Here is an 18964-nt window from a genome sequence, read left to right on the forward strand (position 1 = left end):
ATCAAAAAAACTTTCCATGAAAAATAAGTTGGAAACCACAACACCCTCGCATAAAAACCTTAATTTTATGTGAAAATGGTTCTCAAATGCGAAAATGAGCTTTCATACATTCGAAGCATCACATTTAATGCTCATACTAAGGTTCACAAAGGTTACACATGATGATGAGGAGATTCACATAAATGTTAGGAGAATATTTGTGAATCGCATGTTGAATATGCGAATGTTTTGAATGTTCGCAACTAAGGTAAAAAGTTTCACATGTATGAAGAATGCTTGCAAAACTGCTCACAAATGTCAAGAGGACATCCACAAATGTGTGGAGAACATTCACATCTTAATTATATTTGTTTTGCATTAACAGAATTTATGCATATAACGCTTGCGAATATGAGACTTTTGCGAATATTTCTTTTACTAATGTCTTAATTAAAGGAAGATTGCATGACATATGTGCGAATGTCAGGATTGTTGTAAATGTATGGGGTGAACCTATTGAGTTACAACATTTCAAATCTAGAAGGTTTGCATAGGGTTTGCGAATCTGAGTTAAAGAAAGTTCGCATAGTATCTTCATGAAGGTCATGACATCCGTAAATGTGTGACGTGAACTTGCAATAAGAAAACATGTGAAGGTAAGAACATTCACGTCGACACATATTTACGAATTCCAAACACACATATGTGGACATATGAACAGGTTTTAAGCAAATTTTTAGTTAAAAGAGGTCTACATGGTATCTGTGTGAAGGTTATAACTTTCACAAATGTGTGATGCAAACCAGAAATCAGTAAACATGCGTAGGTAAGGACATTCACAATATATATTTATGGATGTACGTCCTAACTTTAAGCGAGTTTTTAGTTAAAGAAGGTTCACATGACTTTTGCATGAATGTCAGAACTGCTGCAAATGTATAGAGCGAACCTGCCATGCTCAAACTTTTAAATTCTAGACGATTTGCAGTAGGGTTGCGAATTTCAGAAGATCTGCACATTTCAGATGCAAGTCTCTATTGTTTTTATTAAAGTTAGCTAGGTTTGCAAAATTTTTATGTGTATTTTATTAGGTCCACAAAATGTTAATGCAAATCACCATTTTTATTAAGATGTTGTGACGTTTGGATGACATACGTATCTATCACACAAACATTAGTAGGTTTTCTCTTGCGAAGGATAAAAATATCATAAATAAGTTGAGAATCAAAATTTTGAGCATGGAGAGGATTTCAGCAAATTGTGAAGCACTTCTAAAATTATGCTATTTTATAAGGACAATACGATCATTTTCTACCAATATTATCCTTTATTAAGGCCTAAGTTTATATATATCAAGGATGGGCCAAGCTTGGCTTGCTCTCTCCTAAGGTTCCATGGGCCCTTTGGATCCAAATCAAGCCAACCTTGTTGTACAACCCCACTTATGCAGTTCAAACATCAAAAAAAGAGGTGTGGGACCGATCTAAACCATTTTGATTGCCAAATACTAAATAATATGATATTTTAAAAAAATGCAACATGTTTGCAAAAGCTAAAAACAAATATTAAGTAACCATATGATGAAAATATCATAGTTTATTATTAAAAAATACAATGCAAAAAATGCAAATCATTTTTTTATCTGAAGTTTACCTGGAAAAAAAAACATTAGATCTGTTTTTAGATTTAATTTTTTTTTTCAGTTTTTGCTCTATTTAATTTGTTTGCATTTGACAAAATGTAAAAGTTAAAAAAAATTAAACTATCCTTATAAATTCATGGAAATCAACTATGATATTTTGCTTTTGCTACTATGTTGGATTATGGATTCCCTCATCCATGGGCATGTGAGAATGGGGTCACATAGTGACCGACTCATGTCGCCTTTTGTCAATAAATTTAGAGCTCTAGATTCTAGAGGGCTCTTTGGCTAGAAATGCACTGACAAATAGTCATTGTCTTGGCACAAAAAGTCTAAAATAAATAGTTTCTCACAAAAAAATATGGATTATTGTTATGATCCAGAAAATGATAGGGGATCCAGATCCAGTGCTCAAGATCCGTCCTTCAGAGCCCCATTAGGGTTGACCAACACAATGTGGGTCTCATGTTGATGATGTGGCAACTGATTTGACTTTTCTAATTAATGAAAGGTTAATCGTTCAGAGTCCTAGTAAAAAAGAGGAGGAGTTGAATACATGGCATCACCAGAAGGCAAGACAATTAGCAGAGGTCCCCACATGAGGAGAGTGTGAATCTAGGAGTCCTAGGAGATGTATCCCTTCTAAAAGTTAATTAAGTTTAGTTAGTTGCTTTTAATTAAGAGTTCCTAATTATTAATTAGTGTGTAGTTCTTAGTAACTAGAAGTTCTAACTTAGTCAAATTATTGGCTTTCTAATTAGATGAAGCTTTGGATAATTAGGACTCAATCGCAACTCTCTCTATTCAAGAAGGTATAGGGGAGCTTTATTCAACATTGATTGAAGTTCTCAGAACCTCTCTCTACCTGTCCACCCCTCTCTCTAATGTCTTTCTCTCTCTTCTCTCTTTCTTGTTTCTCTCTCTACTCCCTCTACCCTCTCTCACAAATTATCTTATCCTCCTTGGGTATCAACATACCAGACCTTCAAGGGTTGGACGTCCAACCCCTTTCAGGATCCTTAGCTGCCCGAGATGAGTGACATCTTAGCATTGTAAATTATGTGTCCGAGTTCAAGAACATGAAAAAATTAATCTCAACCCGCTACATACCTCCAAGGTACCTCTACAGCCATTCCTTAGCCTTATAATAACATTAGTTGATTTTCTAGATTTTGAAACCCAAAATCGCATCCTATTGGGTACCCAAAACACCCGAATTTTCTAAACCAATAACCCTTGACTGTCAACAGTCTCTCCTATCATTTAGAACATAGCTCATATATTTACACACGGTTTTAGGTGACCCTAAAACCTTTAGACCAGGTCTTTTCAGTTCTAGAGCAGAACTACACCCAAAATGCTTATCGGGTCCAAACCACACCTATCTAATTTAGCTATTTAGCCATGTTTCTCATGTTTTGCACAAGCCGCAACCACGAAAATCCTTAGACCTCTTCCCTATGATGTCCATTAGGATTCTGCACCCCCGACTTGTTAACCACAAGTCCTACGTTAAAAGAATCTCAGTTTCAATCCTCTCGAGTTTGTTGGGCTCAAATTGAAATACTCGTCCATAAAAAATTTAGACCAAGCTTCTGAACCTTCTTCCAAACCGCCCATTTCAGAAATTTTGGAGGGTCTAACAATTACAAAGTTTTCTATTTGCTTTTAAGGTAGGTAGGCCAAAACATTTGGACAAATAGTCTAGCATGCATGAATATCTTGCATTCAAATGTGTGTTGAGTATGAGTGTGTCAGTTACAACAACAACAACTACGCCTTCATCCCAAAACAATTGGGGTCGACGATATGAACCAAAAAAGAAAATCATTCTGGGTCTTCCACATGAATCCTTCTCCTCCAATCATTTCTATCCAATGCCATGTCTTCGGTGAGGTTCAAAGCATTCATATCCTTTCCTATCATCTCCATCTAAGTCTTTTTAGGCCTACCCCGACCTCTTTTAACTAATATATTTTTCCATTTCTCCATCCTTCTAACTGGAGCATCATTAGGCCTTCGCCGAATATGTCCAAACCACCGTAAATGATTCTCTCTCATCTTATTTTCAATGGATGCAACACCTACCTTCTTATGTATCTCCTTGTTTTGAATCTTATCTTTTATTATATTTTCACACATCCATCTAAGCATACGCATCTCAGCTACACTCATTTTTTGAATATGATGTCGCTTGGCAGCCCAACATTCTGCATCATATAGTAAAGCGGGCCTAATTGTCGTCCTATAAAACTTTCCTTTCAACCGTAATGGAATTCTACGATTGCACAACACTCCAGTTGCACTTTTCCATTTCATTCACCCAACCTTTATCCTATGATTTATATCTCCATCAATTTCTCCATACTTTTGAATAATAGATCCCAAATATTTGAAACAGCCATCCACTGACATTTCTTGCTCACCAAGCTTCACTACACTCCCATCACTACTTCGTTGCTTACTAAACCGACATTCCATATATTCCGTTTTACTCTTACTCAACTTAAAACCTCTTGCTTTCAATGTTTGTCTCCATAATTCTAACTTAGCATTAACCCCAGCTCTAGACTCATCAATCAAAACAATATCATCAGCAAACAATATACACCACGACACATTTTCTTGAATTGATCTCGTAAGCTCATCCATCACTATAGCAAATAGGAAAGAGCTTAATGCAGATCCTTGATGTAACCCAACCGTTATAGGAAAATTGGTTGTCACCCCTCCACAAGTGTGGACATTGGTTACTACTCCTTCATACATATCTTTAATTATACTAATGTACTTGAGAGAAACATCTTTCTTCATCATTGTCCACCAGAGAACATCCCTAGGTACTCTATCATATGCCTTCTCCAAATCAATAAAAACCATATGCAAATCTTTGTTCCTCTCTCTACATCTCTCAATAAGTTGTCTAAGAAGATGTATAACTTCTATAGTTGATCTTTCAGGCATAAAACCAAATTGATTCTCCAAAATCATGACAACCTTCCTCAACCTATACTCAATCACCCTCTCCCAAAGTTTCATAGTATAACTCATGAGTTTTATACCACGATAGTTTGTGCAATCTTGTATATCACCCTTATTCTTATATAGAGAAAGTACTCTTCCTCCACTCATTAGGCATCTTATTTATCCGCAAAATCTTGTTAAAAAGATTTGTCAACCATTCTAAACCTTTCTCACCCAAGCATTTTCAAGCCTCAATAGGTATACCATCTAGGCCAACTGCCCTTCTTGATTTCATTTTTTTCAAAGCCTCTGCAATTTCTTTCTTTTGAATCTTACGCATGAAGTCACGATTCATCCCACAAAATCACGAAAAGGAATGAAAAAGTCTCCAAGATCCTGAGCATGACTTCCATTAAATAGCTTATCAAAATAATCTTTTCATCTCTCCTTAATCTCTTCATCTTTGACTAAGACCCTTTGTGTTTCATCTTTGATACATCTAACCATACCCAGATCCCTCGATTTCCTATCTCTCATATTTGCAAGCCTATAAATATCCTTCTCACCCTCTTTGGTATCCAACTTGTCATAAACCTCCTTATATATCTTATCCCTCGCGTTTCAAACTACTTTTTTAGCTTCCTTCTTTGCTACACAGAAGTTAATTAGTTGCTTTGCCCAAAAAAGCTCTGCTCATCTGTAGGGGCAACTTGTGAATGTCACCAAATTTATGGGATGTCACAAGTTAAAAACCTATAGGTGGCATCCCTTGCTGATAGGACAAAGCTCAGTGTATCCCCCCGGTAGGTAAGGGGGACCTCAAGGGTTTTACCAACTAGAGGCCAGCCAATGTGCTATCAGTGAAGGGGGGACGAGAGGTTCCATCTTAAAAAAAAAGTTAATTAGTTGATTTCTATATTGTTGTCCATAAGTATGTTTCTTTAAACGGGTGAAGTCACACTACCAACCAAGTGCATTCTTATCAATACTAGTAAGCATAGTGACAAAAGTTAAAAAATGGTAAAATCTCACCAAAACTCTGGAGATTTTATAAATGTTCATAAATCTTGAATTTTTTTGGCAAAATCTTGGGAATAAAAACTAAATTAAAAAATATAAAAAAATAATTTTTATAAAAAATATAAATAAAACACATTTAAAAATAAAAATCTTGAGGATTTTTACGATAAATATCTTTTAAAAATATAAATATTGCGATATTCATCATGGTTTGAAAATCTCGCAAGAAATTGCCATTTTAAACTTTCAGTCAATTTCTTGCAATATATCCAGTCATATTTTTATAAATATTGCAATATTTGTCACAGAGCTAGTAAGATGACCGTCCAAGGGTAAGCACTAATAAGAAAATAGATATATAACATATGTAAATTGAAATTTATTATTGAAATATAATAACAAGGGATAGTTGATGAAATAAAAATAAATAAACAAAGCGAGCATTTTATTATCTCATGAAAATAACATTTATCTTGAAATAAGGAGTGTCTCACACAATTAATATTCATTTGGGAATCTTAATATTACTCATCCAAAGAGATATACTAGAGAATTCCTTGGTCAATTTTTTTTTATAGACATAGAGAGCTATTATTCTCCTTCATTGAAATGAGAATATGTAGAAAAACATAATCAACAAAATGACTTCCAATCTATGCTAATTATAATTTACCATTACTGGGTATCCAGTTTTGCCTAAACAAAATTAACTTACATAGTAGCATTTGCAACAAAGAGATTTGTCAATAGCATTGTCGAATAGGAAGATGGTAAAACAAAACCAACCATTTAGACGAAAACTTTGGACATGAATCCAACTCAAAGGAGGATTCTCTGAATAACAAATGCCTTAAATGTATTTAATATTGTATTCAAAATGCATTGGAAGGAAGAGTTAATAGTAATATGATTGATCCTAATGTGATACACTTCTTCCTGAAATTTGATAGAATCAAATGCGTATGGACTGCGAAGGAATGCATCTATAATACAGTGCATCTTGTAAAACTGGGGGTCCTTGGAAATGATCGTTGTTGGAAGGACGAACCACCGGACTGGTTTCCCTTTTCTGTGTAATTGCAATCTGTTATCCTGATGTAACTGGTAGGTATCGGCCTAACCCCAGCTTGCAAATCCAAAAAAAAAAAAAGGAGATATGGTGGGTGTTTCTGGTAGCTTACTTTTTGTTTATTTTGAGTATATTAACTTAAAGTGGTCTAGTTGATTTGCCTACAATTTATTTATTTTTTTATTTTCCTTTGATATAAAATTATGAAATAGAAGTAAACAAAATTTCATGTTCACAATTTTTTTACATAAAGTCTACACTGCTCACCTGAATTTGGTGCCACATGGTTCCTCATCGAGTTCACTTTGGATGAGTTTGAGTCATTGAACCTAACTGGATCCAATTCGGATCCAGTGTAGATCTATCCAGGTTGAAATGGGGCCTGCAGGTCATAATTTGATCAGATGTAGACTATAATGTTTAAGCTTGTTCAAGTTAGACCCTTGGACAAATAGACATATTGGTTGGTACTAATCTAGATCAAAATGGAATCATATTAAATGTTCTTAGCCTGCAAAGAACATCAAATTAGTACGCCTTTACAAAGAGAAATAAAATTCTATAGTTAGGCTAAGTTCTAACTTTCAAATAGTATTTACAAAAAAATGTGCGCCCATCACTTCGGCCAAGTCACCCAATGAATGAAAACATTTAGAATAAAAGGTGTGCGCTTTCCATAGTTGATTTAACACTGAAAACAGCCAATAAATTAGTTGATTTAACTTTGTAAAAGAGTCAGTTAAACCCAACCCAATTGAATCAACTAATTTTATGTTTAATATTTAATTCTTAAAACTACCTATCACCATTTACCTTGCCCAAGCTTGTCTCAATTCTAGTATTTGCAGATATGTTATATGAAAAACTATTTATTCAAACGTATAAATATGTTGTTTATTTGAGTCGACTATATAAAAACTAATGAACCAATATATACAAGCAGATTTGAAATGCACTAAGGTACTCTGTTATGGTAATAATCATAGTATGTAGCCCACAAACCTTCCCTATCTGAACAGCCGAGAGACCACCTAATAGTATTATAAAAGCAGGAAATAGCGACGTTAGTGAAATTTCAAATGATCAATAAAAGAAAATATGAAAAAAGAACATGTACATCAGGAAAGGTAACCAAAGGGGATCGAGTAGGCAAGTAAATCCTAAAATATAGCATGTAGAAAATAAAGAAAAAGCTTAACAAATAGAAGAGTGGCCAAATAAAGGATACTCCAGTACTTTTCCTGGTGTACTTGGTAAGTATGTGCCGGTTTGAACAGTTTCTTGCCAAATTTCATAAATTCCTATTCACAAATGCAGCCTATGTTTTTGTAAGAAATCACTTCTCTTATTGACTGAAACCATGCACATGTTCCTATTCTTTTTCATAACCTTTAAAACTACTCTTATATCATAATTTAGTGCATTCTTTTTTCAATCAATAAAGTAATGGCCCCACATAATCCAAGGGCCAGGGCTTAATGCATTAGTTCTGATAAACTAATCAGGTCAGATATTGTAAGATTCGAATAGTTATGCTGTGGTTTGGAAACAGGTTTGAACTAATTTCTAATTAATTAAAATCCAGGTTTTTTAATGTAAAATAATAGATGCAAAAAATTTATTGGTTGTATTTCATGATTCTCACCCAGACGGAATCTGGTCCTACCAATCTAGGTTGGTCAGCCCGGATCCTACCAGTGCCAACACTTCATAGTCAGATCTATTTCTCAGCCCACTGAATCACTCACAGGTCTTGCTTATTGAATCATTGACAGATTTGTCACACACCCATGAATCCTGGATGTAATTATGAGAAATCAAGTTTGATAAAACAAGTTTATTCATGTTTGACCTGGTCATCTTGGGGACTTGGCTGAGTCATGTCCCATTTCGACTTAGTTTGATAAACCCAACAAAGTCCGGTAATAGTCATTGATTGCTGTTAGGACCTGACCCAATCTGGGCTTGTAAATTTAGTGATGAATTAGCCTTTCATCTAGCCAATTAAAGAATTAGGACTTTCTGCTGACACATAAAAAACCATTTGAACTTGGTTCTAGAGTTTGGTTCAAACTTTATCAGATCTCACACATGTCACAAAACCATTTGGATATGGGTCAGTTATCCATTCAAACCATATCCACTGTTAAGGATATAAATCATCAAATTAGTATGTGTGGATAGGGATGTCAAGGGCATCCATTTGTGGATCAACTTCATATCCGACCAACCAGTCTTTCTTCAGTCATATTTAGTAATGAGAATCGGAACCCATTAGTTAATCAGGGTGGATTTAGCTTTAAGATTTTACATTCGAATTGGACTCCAAATCTGATTACACCTGTCTTTTGTTTCAATCAGATTAAATACAATCAGGTTTGGGTTCGATAGAAGCTTTATCCATCAAAAGCTTATGCTGTCTCTGATTCTGATTAAGCTACAGCAAAGTCTAACCGGTTCACATCCCTAGACATGGTTGCATCATTTTGTACCAGAGGTGGATCTGGTTCTTAGTTATGTCAATTGGTAAAAATTTAAACCAAATCCATATTCATCACTATCCAACTCTTGCTTTTATTCATACTGCACCTAAATATTTGAGGGAATTTCACGCATATATATAACATAAAGTCCGATAAATAATGCCTGCACAACAACAACAAACAACAAACAACAACAACTACGCCTTCATCCCAAAACAATTGGGGTCAGCGATATGAACCAAAAAAGAAATTCATTTTGGGTCTTCCACATGAATCCTTTTCCTCCAATCATTTCTATCCAACGCCATGTCCTCGGTGAGGTTCAAAGCATTCATATCCTTTCCTATCATCTCCATCCAAGTCTTCCTAGGCCTACCCCGACCTCTTTTAACTAATATATTTTCCCATTTCTCCAACCTTCTAACTGGAGCATCATTAGGCCTTCGCCGAATATGTCCAAACCACCGTAAACGATTCTCTCGCATCTTATTTTCAATGGGTGCAACACCAATCTTCTTACGTATCTCTTCATTCTGAATCTTATCTTTTATTGTATTTCCACACATCCATCTAAGCATCCGCATCTCAGCTACACTCATTTTTTGAATATGATGTCTCTTGGCAGCCCAACATTCCGTACCATATAGTAAAGCGGGTCTAATAGTCGTCCTATAAAACTTTCCCTTCAACCGCAATGGCATTCTACGATCGCACAGCACTCCAGTAGCACTTTTCCATTTCCTCCACCCAACCTTTATCCTATGATTTACATCTCCATCAATTTCTCCATACTTTTGAATAATGGATCCCAAATATTTGAAATAATCATTCACCGGTATATCTTGCTCACCAAGCTTCACTACACTCCCATCACTACTTCGTTGCTTACTAAACCGACATTCCATATATTCAGTCTTACTCTTACTCAACTTAAAACCTCTAGCTTCCAATGTCTGTCTCCATAATTCTAACTTAGCATTAACCCCAGCTCTAGACTCATCAATCAAAACAATATCATCAGCAAACAACATACACCACGGTACATTTTCTTGAATTGATCTCGTAAGCTCATCCATCACTATCGCAAATAGGAAAGGGCTTAAAGCAGATCCTTGATGTAACCCAACCGTTATCGGGAAATTGGTTGTCACCCCTCCACAAGTGTGGACATTGGTTACTACTCCTTCATACATATCTTTAATTATACTAATGTACTTGAGAGAAACACCTTTCTTCATCATTGTCCACCAGAGAACGTCCCTAGGTACTCTATCGTATGCCTTCTCTAAATCAATAAAAACCATATGCAAATCTTTGTTCCTCTCTCTATATCTTTCAATAAGTTGTCTAAGAAGATGTATAGCTTCCATAGTTGATCTTCCAGGCATAAAACCAAATTGATTCTCCGATATCATGACAACCTTCCTCAACCTAGACTCAATCACCCTCTCCCAAAGTTTCATAGTATGACTCATGAGTTTTATACCACGATAGTTTGTGCAATCTTGTATATCACCCTTATTCTTATATAAAGGCACCAAAGTACTCTTCCTCCACTCATTAGGCATCTTATTTGTTCGCCAAATCAAGTTAAAAAGATTTGTCAACCATTCTAAACCTTTCTCTCCCAAGCATTTCCAAGCCTCGATAGGTATACCATCTGGGCCAACTGCCCTTCTTGATTTCATTTTCTTCAAAGCCTCTGCAATTTCTTTCTTTTGAATCTTGCGCATGAAGTCACGATTTATCTCATGAAAAGGAATGGAGAAGTCTCCAAGATCTTGAGCATGACTATCATTAAATAGCTTATCAAAATAATCTTTCCATCTCTCCTTAATCTCCTCATCTTTGACTAAAACCCTTTGCGTTTCATCTTTGATACATCTAACCATACCCAAATCCTTCGATTTCCTATCTCTCATCTTTGCAAGCCTATAAATATCCTTCTCGCCTTCTTTGGTATCCAACTTGTCATAAACCTCCTTATATACCTTAGCCCTCGCGTTTCGAACAACTTTTTTAGCTTCCTTCTTTGCTATCATATACTTCTCCAAATTCTCATTATCACGACTCTTACTTAGATTTCTATAACACTCTCTTTTAACCTTAATAGCTAATTTGACATCCTCGTTCCACCATGATGTATCCTTACCTAGTGGTGCACCGCCTTTAGACTCACCCAATACCTCCTTAGCTACTTTTCTCATACCACCAGCTATCTTATTCCACATTGATTCTGAATCCTCCTCGAGACACCAATCAACTTCCTTAACTACCTGCTCTACAAACATTCCTTGTTTAGCTCCTTTCAGTGCCCACCACTTAATTCTAGGATCTATCCTATGTCTATCCCTTTTGCGGCATTGTCTAATTCTAAGATCTAAAATTAAGACTCTATGTTGTGTAGCTACACTTTCTCCTGGTATAACCTTACAATCGATGCAACAACCCCTATCTCTCTTTCTAAGTAGGAAAAAATTTATCTGACTCGTATTAACCCCACTTTTAAATGTTACTAGGTGAGACTCCCTCTTCCTAAACCAAGTGTTTGCTAAGATCATATCATAGGACAAACAAAAATCTAAAATCCTTTCTCCACTTTCATTTCTTTCTCCTATACCATAGCCTCCATGGATATTCTCAAATCCATCCCTACTAATGCCTACATGTCCATTAAGGTCACCGCCGATGAAAAGCTTTTCTCCATAAGATGTCTCTTGTACTACTCCATCTAAATCTTCCCAAAATTGATGCTTAATGGAATCATCTAAACCTACTTGAGGTGCATAAACACTAATAATATTAATAATATCCGTACCTAATACTAATTTAATAAGTAAAATTCTATCACCCTTCCTACGGACCTCAACTACATTATCTATAAACTGACGACTCATAACAATCCCTACTCTATTCATATTCCTATTTATTCCTGTATACCAAATCTTATATCCCCAAGGTTCTATCACTTTAGCTTTCTCACCTACCCATTTGGTCTCTTGAAGACATAAAATATCAATCTTTCTCCTACACATAACATCTACTAACTCTACCAACTTACCAGTTAAAGACCCTATGTTCCAAGTGGCTAACCTAATTTTATGGTCTTGGACTAACTTCTTTACCCCCACCCGTCCAACAAAGTGAGGGAACCCTTGCCTATTTGACACCACACCCGGGCGCCGGTGTGACGCGTCGCTTCTGGGCGACGACCTAGCAACCCTTGCACATTTATCACTGCCTCCGGGCCTAGAGAGTACAGCGCGTCGCTCAGTAGGAAACGCCCCAACGAAATTCTCATATTGGTTCATTTTCATAGGATATGACAAAGTTTTTATGCTGGCTGTCACAGGCCTACCGCAACCCTCCTCCTTTATCCGAGCTTGGGACCGGCAGTGTATAACTACACAGACGGAGTTTATTTAAAAGAGAGTGCAACACGAGGACTTCTCAGGAGGTCACCCATCCCAGTACTACTCTCGCCCAAGCACGCTTAACTTCGGAGTTCTGATGGGATCCGGTGCTTTAGTGCTGGTATGATCGCACCTTACGGTAGTTATGTGGCCATGTTAGGACTACTCATTCATTGGCAAAAGGTCTGCAATCAGAGTTTTACTAGCACACACACCGGCTCAAATTGAGTGCTAGTAAAGCTCTCACAGGTAAAGTTGCTTGTGAATTTTTATGGACACAGATCTTGTAATACCTGAGAATTTTCTATGAATTTTTCATGATTGTTAAAGAAATAAAAATTAGATTAGGCCTTAATAGTGGTTTAAAATGATATTAAATATTTAAATTGATATTTAATTTTAATTTAGGTTAAATACTCATTTGAAACTTAATTGGGTCTAGTATTGGACCCTTTGAGGACCCCATTGTGGGATGGCCCGAATATCATCATTATTGTCCCGACAAACATTCCGGTTGATCCATGACTCATCCATTAAATAAGAGTTGATCTTAACATTTCTTATTTTGAGGGAAACACAATCAACATCTATACGCCCAAACTTGGTTTTGATTTGAGCATTTTATCATGATCCGAAGTTCATGCCTAATTGCAGATTGAAAATCAACATTTTTCGGCATCGACTATTTTTTTTTTTTGATCCGTGCATATACAATTAAATCTAAGATCACCACAACGATTTACATTTTAAGAGCTATCAAATCGACTATTTAAACATCAAATTTAGTTGAGTTTTTGTGTTTGTAGGCCTCTCAATAGATCACTCTGTCACCAAACCCATGTAGTCATCTGGTTATGCTAAGTGACACTCTCTTTTTTTATTTTATTAATTAAATACTTAATTATGAGATATCTTACATATCTAATTAGAAAACCTATGAGACTAGAATGATAGAGTTTGGAATTAGGAAAGAAACCCATATGAAAAGAGATTCGTTTAGACATATTATAAATAGAAGAGATAAAACCCATCTTAACATATGAATTTGACAATACTTCTCTCTTCACTTTTTCTACCTCAAGTTTTCATAGGTTCAGACCTCCATTGAAGGAGCTTAAAAGTCTCTAGGTGGTGCAATCTAGAGAAAGAGGAGTGATCTTCTACGATTTCATAATCTCATTTTGGTGCTCGATTTCACATTTTTTTGCCTTTTCGAGGTAAGTACACTTACTATAGCATGTGTATACAATATTGGGATGCATGTATATGTTATGGATAGTCCACACATGCTCAACATTACATGTATATTAGCAAATAATATCGATGGAGATGATATTATCAGTTTCTTGGTAGAACAGTTCCTCCAAAAATGATTTTGGAAAAAATCAGTTTTGGAAGGATTCATATCCATTTTTATGGAATCGATTTTGTTTGATATTTTAAATCTGTGATGGATGTGTATTTAGCATGATTAACATGTAAAAACCATTTGTCAATCAATATTCATATAGTTTATTAAATTAATATTTAAAAAAATAAACCCTAAATAACAAAAATCAATTTTAGGGGATTTAAGGTTCTTTTTGAAAAACCAAGTTTAAAACTTTATTTCTATTATGATTCATGTTAATATTCATGTATTGCATGATTTAAACTATATTCATGTTAGATTCATGAATTTATGTATGACTGAATTTAAATATCATAAATAAAATCATATTGCTCGTATCAATTAGGGTTTATGAGAGTCTTCTTCAGAGAAAAATGAATTATATAACTTTATTTATAGTTTTGTGTTTGATTAAATTATGATAAGTCTATGTTTTGTTAATCTTGTTAGATCTTATACATGTGTGTATGATTCATATATTATTCATAATTGAATCCTATTTCTTCAATATGTGTTTTGGTGTACAAGTGCCTATTTAAGAAAAACTATTTTAGTGTGCTTTAAAATAATTCTATGCCTGTGATTAAATTTTGTACAACATGAAATTATATTTTTTTATCTGTTATATGATATTGATTTTGTTATATTGAATTAAATTCTGCAATATCATGATTATGTAGATTATCTTGTGAAAAACATGCATTAAATAAGATTTTTGTGTAAAAAAACATTTTTCTTGTTTTCATAACTACAAACACTTTTCAAGAACTTTATCATACGCCCAAACGGTATGGAAAAAAATTCTCATAATTTAGAGAGATGTTTAGACATATAGAGAAAGTCTTTAATTTTTTTTTTGGCTTCGTTCGAAGTTCAAATGATAAAATATAAGCATTGAAAGTCAGAACAAAATTCTATCTTAATAAAAATTTTGTAGTAAATTGCATTATCTTATGAATTTTATTTCTTTTAATCCATTTTATGGTTATAACTAAAAAATTTATATGTTAGATTACATATTAAAGAACCTCAAATAAAAATTTGATGTACAGATTCATTATAGTTTGTGAATTAAAAATCCTGAAAGATGGTTTCAAAATCATTTTTTTTTTGAAATGTTACTGGTCTAAAAACTTGAATAGGCTACAGTTTGTGAATTTTAATTCATAGTGGGGATAAAAGACCTAATCTCTATGGAAGATTCTTCTAAACATGTTCATATGGCTATAATAAATTTTACAAATTTTTTTCTTCTTCTGTAAATTTGTCGGTAGAGGCTTCTTCAGAGGGATTGAACCATACAAGTTTGTTTAAAAAATAGAAAAACCAATTTCAATAAATTATTTATTTCTCTTAGTCTGGACTTCGATTGAGCAAGCTTTCTGGCTATCTTTAGATAAAACATTTGTGCATCTGTTGTACAAATTTCAGATTTTTTCTCACTATGGTATGGCAGTGACAAAATTTACACTAACTGCTAAATTTTGTTCATAAAGTTTTGAGTTGAAACTCTTGTAACTTCGGTGTCCTAGTTCTAAAAGTGGATCAATGGGACATGGTTTGGTCCCATAAATAAACCAAGTAGACACTAATAATTAGAGTTCATTGTGTCATTCTAAACATGTTTATAATATACATGCAATGCTATAATGTATATAATTGGATAACATATAGTGTACATATGAGATGCATATAGGGTTAAGTATGCATATTATATTTCATGTGCAGCATGGAGTTTCGAAAAAGAACCAGACTTTAATTGATACAATGGGTTTTTCTCGTGTGACAACTGCATTGAACCATGGCCTAATAACGATAACCCTTTCAAGAATTTTAGGTATACCTCACCAGGGTATACTGAAACCGAAAGACCTATGTTTATCTTGGATAGTGTAGGTAGTACAACCTCCGTGCAACCAAGTATTATGTTTGTGAGAGTATTACTAAATCATGGCTCTCCTGGTCTCCAGTCTACAGATAGTAGGGGACCAGAACTATCAAATGATTAGTCCTACTCAAGTATGTCCAAACCTTCTGCAAAAGTATATGATAGATCCTTTTTTGAGCCCACAACCAATTAGGCGAGATTCTCTCAATCTGAGACCGCTCTTAGTGGATTCGACTCAGTCAATCATTCTAGAAAAAATAAAATGTACAAGCAAAATAAACACCCGAGTGGTCTATACTATTTCGTGTTATACTCACGTGTACCCTATGTGATTTTATAATTAAGAGAAACAATGCATTAGTTAATTAAAAATATTTTAATTATACAATTGTGTTCATATCATACTTGTTATTGAAAGCATGCATATATTATTGTTCCTGTGTAAATTTATGATATGTTTTGATGATGTGCTATATGAATTTATTCAATGTGATTATCATGTGTGCATGTGTGATTGATTAACTTGTAACTTACTGAGACTTGTGAAGTCTAAGTCTGACCTCCTACTTTAAATAAATATAAGTAATGAGTGAGTAGTCGCGGGATGTTGCGAGATGTCGTGTAAATTAATGATTGAGAATCCCTGAGACATGATTTGATTATTTAGTTTTTGAATTCTTAAACTTCAAGACTGGATATGTGAATTTTATTCATGTGATGAACCATTTAATTTACTCCGATTTACTTTGTGAATGAATGCGGTGTGTTTAAATACTTGTAAGCCACCCAAAATGTTTTACCGAATTCTTAAATTCTTAAAAAGGGTTTTGTCAATTGGATGTCCTTTCTCAAATCGAACAATGTTCTAAGGAGCTATTAAACATTGATGCTTGCACAAGCTAATTTCTTAAAGCTTAATTCGGTTAGGGAAATGCCATAGATAAGACTTCGTTAAAAAAATCTATATTTTTTGGGTTTAATTTTTGAGCTGTTAATATGTTTTACTGGCACTAATTTAGTGTCAGTAAAAAAGCCTTTTACTGGTACACTTATTTAATGTGCTAGTAAAGGTGGCTAATAGAAAAAAATATAAAAATAGTGCACGCCTCACCCTGAGGCACACCACACCCTGAGGCATACACCTTAGAGCAAATACCCTGAAAATATGCCTGGTGAAAAAAATGGAACAGTAGCCCTTCTTGTACACCTCATGCTTCCACATGTACAGGAGAATCTAGATGCTGTGATCTCCATGAGTTTGAAGAATATGTAGGCAGCTTCGATACCTGGTCAACTGAAGGGGCTCTGATACAGTTTCTTCGAACAAGGAACATTGTCCATGTTAGTCTATTCATTGAGCATTATAAACAAGATATAAGATATGTTTTGCACCTCTCAGAAGTCACGCTTCTTGAAGTCTTCTACAGCCTTTCAGCGACTACATGAATGGTCAAAGCTTCTTGGTGCAGTGAGCAACACATAATATCACCTTCCTACTTTTCTGATTGGCACATAATATCATCTTCCCACTTTTCCAGTCAGCATATCAAGACTGACTTCTCCAGAAACTGAAAAGACAAAGATCACCCATCAATATGGGTGACTGCTTAGGGAGCCTTTCATGAATACATTCATGAATACAAGAGAAACTTTAATATGCCCATTTCTTCATATATCAAATGGAATCAACATACCTAACACCATCTAATCCTAGCACTTAGATATCAAACACAATTGACATCACAGACTAATTCTAATTCTAGCACTTAGAGTCCCTCTTTGGTGATCATGAACTGATCATTTTACCAAATTGCTCCAAGGAAAACCAAGAAAATACAATTCCATTGAAATTTTAGTTCATTAAATAACCAAAAGTCAAAACACCACCTAATTATACTAAGTGCCATAGATACCAACTCTATCAAGTATCACGTATATAGAATTAAAATAGACAATGCAAATTAGGGTGAAAAGGAAATAGCCTGCTGTGCAACGTAAAATTTTTCAATATGCAATGGAAGCAATTTCTCCCTTTTAGGCAGAACTAAGGAGCTACGCTATTCATGACTTAACCCCAACCAACAATGGAGTCAGTCGTGATATATATCAATCAGGTTACATTCATGCACATTAGACAGAAGAACAGGAAATCACAAACCCAATTAATCCTAATGTTATTACTGATTATATCCAAACTTAGCAATTATATAGGATTTGAACTGCCATATTCACAAAAAATAAAAGGAAAGAAAAAAGAACAGAATTATAGCAGGAAAACACTATCCTCCTAGAATGAAGCAGAGGCCTTTTTCAACAATCTCCTCAACATTTTAATCCCAGGCAATAGATTCCTTCAAACAACTTGCTGAGAGTCACAACTCGGCACACATCGAGATCGTATTCAAACAGCCAATGCCAACTCTCAATCTCTGTTTCTGAACCAACCAGTGAGTAAAGGGTGTTCAAGCATATGGTGTTTAATTCCTGTTTATTGTGTCAGAAACAGACCAAGCCAATAATTATCCATTTCACCATGAGAACTCTTTAATTATCCTTAATACATGGCCTTAATAAACATAAGCAGTCCCCACATCTTCAGAAATTAAAAACTTCCAAATTTATGAATTTCAAATAAGAACAAGTAGCACTCATCAATCAACATGAAGATTCACAGATAACTCTCCAATCTTGCTTTCCCAAAAGCGGTTATCTGTCTGTACATACCCTATTATTCGGAAAAGTGGGATAAGTCGGAGCCTGCAAACATGGAGCACAATGCAAAATCCCAACTTACCACAAATATTCTTTTGGGAAGAAAAAATATGCCGGTCAATTCACCACAAATTCTCCACCTTCTAGTAATAAGTCACCACCACAAACAACGACAACAATGCAAATGAATCTTCTCTAAGATGAATAAAAAAAAAACACAAAAATACAAACAAATAAGAAAAACTGACAAAAAGTATTCACTAGAACGTCGAAACCCAACCGGAAAAAACTCCTCAACATTTAAGGTTTCCCCATAGTCATCATCATCTTGGTCAATCTAGATGATATATTTGTAATTTTCACCAAACCGGTGAACGTTTCGGTAATTTCCCTTCTGATCCAAA

General features: G+C 34.7%; 1 non-coding gene across 1 annotated transcript; it reads right to left on the bottom strand.

Annotated features, from left to right (window-relative positions):
* Positions 1-12586: 12586 nt before the first annotated feature.
* Positions 12587-12705, bottom strand: LOC149812030 (5S ribosomal RNA). Its single transcript, XR_016428668.1, has one exon. It is a non-coding gene; the product is annotated as a 5S ribosomal RNA (ribosomal RNA).
* Between the last annotated feature and the right edge of the window lie 6259 nt (positions 12706-18964).

This window comes from Nuphar pumila, chromosome 17 (assembly GCF_984573655.1).
Source record: "Nuphar pumila chromosome 17, dmNupPumi1.hap1.1, whole genome shotgun sequence".
Taxonomy (NCBI): domain Eukaryota; kingdom Viridiplantae; phylum Streptophyta; class Magnoliopsida; order Nymphaeales; family Nymphaeaceae; genus Nuphar; species Nuphar pumila.